Below are 6,000 nucleotides of genomic sequence, written 5' to 3'. Positions count from 1 at the left end.
AATGTAATCGAACACTTCCTGGAAAAAATGGTGGAGGAGGTTGAGGTAATTGGTAGCGTACTGCTTACATCAAAACCGATGGCACCTTTAACTGAAAATGAACTTCAAAATTACAATTCCACTGAGGTGTGTCCGGTATGTGATCAAAGTTTCACTGATGAGAACAAAAAAATATTCCACCACGATCATTTCAGCGGAAACTACATAGGTGGAATTTGCAACACGTGCAATCTTAAAATCCAGAAACCTAAATTCATCCCCATATTCTTTCACAACGGAAGCGGATATGATTTTCACCACCTGGTGAGACATCTTGGCTACGATCCGAAACGTATAGGTGTCTTGGCCGAGAATGAAGAACGCTACATTAGTCTCAGCAAGCAAGTGTCGATTCCGGGAACGAAAAATACAATCGAGATGCGCTTCCTGGATTCGTATAGATTTCTCTCTGCAAGTCTGGATGCTTTAGCGAACAAACTCACCGACGATCAATTTAAAATAACTAGAGCTAGTTTTCCCAACGTAGACATAGAACTCGTTAGACGTAAAGGGGTTTATCCTTACGAATATGTTAGTGATGGTTCTAAATTTAACGACGACGCTAGTAGTGGTATTGACTGTACTATAAACTCGAGAAAGTACGAACCCCCCTCCAGCAGCTTTGGCCATACTTAAAACTTGCTCAACATGCCCATATGAGTTTTTTGCTCAAGTGTGGAGCTCTTATAATTCAAGATTTTTGTAAAAAATGCCCTCGGGAATTTTTCAGAAAGTAAGAGCTCTTCAGATTGATTTGTGCATACTTACAAAAGTTGCATCAGCCAGATTTTTGTTCATAAACTTGTCAAAAAGTGATATATTTTTGGCCACACCAGAAATTAAGCTTATAGTATGTTTTTCTGTCAAAATCCCAGGAATCTTGAATTGATATCTATTGGGTTCTGAGACCGAGTGGAGTGTGGTGCATGGTTTTTATTGTCTTGTAATCAAAAGGTTCGGGTTTGAGTCCTCATAAAATCTGATGGCAAAATGTTAATATTGTAGTTTTGTAAACAAGGGGCTCTGGGTTCGAGTCCTGATAGATGTGGCATTCCATATGTGAGATTTTGAGAATAAATACTGCTAGTTGATAGCTCCCAGATCTTAAATTTGGTAAAAAATGTTATACAGCAGAGCAAAATTATTCTCTATTAAGAATCACCAGAGTTTTGTTATCTGGGTAAAATATCAGCTCAACAATACGGGCAAAACTGCCTGATCAATACAATAGAATGGAGGTCAAGTAAACATTCCATGTTCTTTCCAATCTTTTGATCAGTCCCATGTTTCTGCCAACAATTAATCATGCTTGCCCGGGAAATTAATGCCAATAGATATAATCTTTATTGTGTCTTTTCAGAGAGTTATTCATCATCAAAGAGACATTAGTAAATGCATGAATGATTATATCTGTTGATATTACCTACACTGTGCCTTTTTCCGAGGGAAATTACATGTCATTTGTCATGGAACTCAAAGAGAAATTCTTATCTACACTGTGCCTTTTCCGAGGGAAATTACATGTCATTTGTCATGGGACTCAAAGAGAAATTCTTATCTACACTATGCATCTTTTCAGGGACCATTCCATCATATTGAGGAAATTTCTTCATGGATATTGTCATGCAAAGGTTTGGTCTTGTTGTACACAAGTCTGTAACTTACAGAATAATTATTACAATATTTCTGTATTTCAGCTTTTGGCAAATGTGCTGGGTAGGTAAAAGCTTTTTTGCCACGAGCAGAGGTGCTATAAAATGGGTAGGTAACTGACGGTAAAGTATTGTTTTATATCCAAAGGGCTTCTGTGTTTGAATCGTGCTTCTAGAACTGCTCTGTGACCCGCTCATTTCTTACATCATAAACATATGATTTTTCACCTATGAGAATGACACTGCATATGGTGTCATCTGGTAAAGCCTCGTGGAATTCACAGATAATTTTAATGTTTGTCCTGTCATTTACCACAACTTGTTTTCTTTTTGAAGTGTTGATTACAAACATGGGTCTCTGATTTTTGAATTCATCTGGTGTGTAATACATATCCGTATTGCCTGTAGTGACACGCTTGAAAGCCGAAAAAGCTTCATATAATTTGAGAAAATCACCCTTGGACATGTCTAAATTGTAATTTTCTCTAGGAAAAACCTCATTTCTGCCATTTTTAAGATATATGTTCTTGATGTTGCAGTTATCAAATTTGCTTGAATTTTTTTCCTGATTATTGTGTCTCCCAGTCTGAAACAGTACCACCACAAAATCAGGCATGTCGTATTGAATACTGGAGAATGAATTTGTGGCATCAAACTCATAATAAGAACCAGTGGCAACCTTCTGTACGCATTGATATGTGTAAAATTGCAGAGGAACCTGTGGATTTTTTAGGATATCTGCTTTGTATTTAAGAGCGTAACTGGCTTCATACTCAACAACAGGGATTCTTAACTCCATAGTCTGAATAATGCATTTGCCTGCATCAGGTAAGGTATTGGGCAGAGCTTCCCCTGCAGGGTTTATGGCACTGTACCTCATCAAAGCATTGTTATCATTTGCAGCTCTTCTAAATGTAATTCTTAACCCCCCCTTCCACATGATATCTTTGTAATCCGAGAAGAATCCTGGCAACAGGCGCATAGGGAACAGCACTGTGTGGTTCTTGGATAATATCTTATCACCAGCTTCAAATCCGCCTATTTTGTAGTAAGAAGCCTCGGTTTTGGATAATTTTAGTGTGGCCAAAGCCGTGGAGGTAATACCGGGATAATCTATTCTGTTTATAACAACACCATGCTTTCTGACCTCAATTTCAGAGAACAGATGCGGCACAAAATTGTCTACCAATCTTATGTTTGAATTTGCCGGATAATCTGTTCCATCGAGCTTTACGACATCAAATTTGATGTATAGATCTGCTCTGTGGGGGTGTATAAAGCCATCCCCTACATCAAGATCCACCTCTATCTCTGTGTTGGGTTGATTTAAATTTGCAAATGTCCTCCTGTTTGGGGGGAATGATTGCAGCTCATAACTCTCAATATTTTCCATTGTATGTATTTTTATTTAAATGTTAATCTCTATGATTGCAGTTGTTGTGGCTCCAGCAAAATCAACTAATTCTTCTTTTTCATTAGTGACCATCAATTCAATATAATCTATTCTATTATGGCACACGGGAAAATATAATGTTGGGGATGGATTGTAGATGATGGGCTCCATGAATTCGGAATTAGGTTTGAATGTTGCAATGATGCCGGTTTGTTTGTGAGTGCCTATGCCATTTGATTTGGTGATCATACCCTCGGCCATATTACAGTGAATATTCAGAGTCTCTATGGCTAAGAATTTGGGTATATTCATAGCAGTGTGTTTGAATGCTGGTTCAAGTTTTGTGTTGTTCTCGAATCCTAACAGCTCTCCTATAGTACCCAGATGCACTGTCTCCGTAGCAGATACAATCTCTACTCTGTGAGTGACAGAATTTTGACTTAACACTACACCTCTGGGTAATTGAGCATTTAGAGTGGATAGATTATACTGCCCTGGAGTGATGACAATTTTTTGATCCCCTACTGCAATTTTATTGTTGTGGTGAGTAATATTAGGTATCAAGTACATGCCGTAAAATGCTCTGAGAGCTATTGTTTTGGGATACACTATATCATCATGCAATTTGAGTTTCAATATTGAATTTTGGCTGGTGAGATGGAATACCCCCATGATGTTTCAGATACCACAAGGCCTTTTGAAAATTTTCAATTGATGGTTTATTTATTTGAGACATATATCTAAGAACTGATAAACACAAATGTCCACAATTAACATCTTTGAAGTTTTGAACACGGGCATTATTGTAATAAAGATTAGCTGAATTTAGATATTTTATTAAATTTTCAGGTGGAACACCTCCAAATGAATCAAACACAAATGCCGTATTGTTTAAATATTTAAGATAACAGATCCAGTGAGTGCCCTGATTTTTGTACTTATCCAAATTAACAATGCCACACGCTTTGTTGAGTGGTTGTTCTGGTAAAGAATCAGACATGTACACACCCCTAAAATTTTTGATGCCCAGTGGCTTGATTAAAGCTTCAATATCTTGGTTTGTAAGCGGTTCTTGTTTTTTTTAAACTTATTCATGGCTCTCTTAACACCTTTGCCTTTTTTCTCCATGGCCAGGTTATGGCGCCTCTGCTCATCTAATTCTGCCCTATTTTTCTTGGCATCTATTACTGTTTTTGCTATGGCAGCTGATCCCCCAGCCAAGCTCCCCACAGCCCCGAGAGCAGCTAAGATGGCAGGAATGGTAAATATGAAACCCCCCACATGTGATTTTTTCCTGGATTGCTGTAATTTTTTTAATTGGGGGGTGCTAAGCAACAATTTCATACCATGTCCCTTTGCAAGACAAGAGCTTTTTTTCTTGCGCTGCTTTTTGGTTAAGAGACTGTCAATAGTTTTAAGAGATTTGAGACCTGCATAAGGTATTTGATACATAACACCCTTGGCCTTCATTGTAGGTTTATTATATACATGTTCACAGCCCCCACCCCAGTTTTTGTTTGGTGTTCATAGCTATGGTGGTTCCCAATGCTGCTATTTTTTCACTCAAAGAAGCATCTTTGCTTACAAATCTACCAAATGCAGCCTCTTCTAATTTCTTGTCTGCAACATGTCTCTTGTCAAGATCAGTATGTGTGTTGTATGCTATGTCATGGTCTCTGCAAGCAGCATCTAGGGGATTAACACCAGGATCCCCTCTGTTTAATCTATGGTCCAATTTTGTGCCGGGACCACAATACTGATAGCCTGGAATGTGTAGTTCAAATGGCAGCTTGTTTATAATGTCATTAACAAGGCCCCGACCCTCAGAAACATTCCAAAATTTAGGTGGTAGAATATTAATAATTTTTATGAGATATCCAATCCCCTTAGTGTCATTCACTATAAAATTAGACAATTTTGTGCTTATCATGTCCATAATTCCAACCTTTTCATTGTAAAAATTGTGGTTGCCAGCATTTTCCTCCCCAGCTATGACCAGCAACCTATCCACAAGTTTCCTGACATCATCAACCCAAACAAATTCTTTAGGCAGGGTGTTGTATTGTTTGATTCCACTGCCAGTCTTGATCTGTGACCATATGGGCTTGATTAAATTGTTGTATTTTGCTCCACTGCTAGACTTGACTCTTTTTTGTGTGGGATCATTGTTCTGGTATAGAGCATCTGATTTTATTAATATTTCCTTGTAATATTCATAATCTTGATCTGTATAGCTGCCAGGCCTTTTCCTAGTCATCAGTTCCCACAATCCAGGTGTGCCGGGGTACTTAACAAAAGCACCTTTTTCTCCGAGACGAGATTCTGAATAAACAATCAGATCATCTCCCATAAAAGTTACTCTGAAATTACCAATTCTGTGTATGATACTGCCATCAAGCTCTGTGTCAGCATATAAGCCAAACACCTCATCTTTGTTGTCTTTAGGTGTGGTTAAATATTTTTGAGCAAGAAGACCCAATTCAATAGGATCCTGAGTAGCTTCAATTCTTCTAGGAGCAACAGGACTAGGTGTATGAATGCTGGAAAGTGGGGTGAATGGATAATCTAATATGTTTCTTGCAGCTACAGGTACAAGCTCTGTGATCAAATCTTGATTTTGCTCTGTAACAGTTTTGATATTCTTACCTAAATTATTAATAGCATCAATTACAGGCTGTTCTGTTTGTTTGTGTTTTTCATAAATTCCCCGGTTCTCTGATTTCCATCCCTTAAATCTTTTTACAAGATAATCTCTTAACTTAAGATCATCAATGATTGGCCTTTTCATGGTTATTTATTTATGTCTCAACGTCTAGAAAATCGTTGATTTTATTTCTGTATTTGCCACTATTGGGTGTTCTTGTCATATCAATTGTGACAAACCCATAACTGTCCTGATTCCAGCACCTACTGCAA

This window comes from Lepisma saccharinum, chromosome 12, assembly GCF_977018435.1.
Source record: "Lepisma saccharinum chromosome 12, izLepSacc3.1, whole genome shotgun sequence".
NCBI classification, from domain to species: domain Eukaryota; kingdom Metazoa; phylum Arthropoda; class Insecta; order Zygentoma; family Lepismatidae; genus Lepisma; species Lepisma saccharinum.
This window is presented reverse-complemented; position numbering follows the sequence as displayed.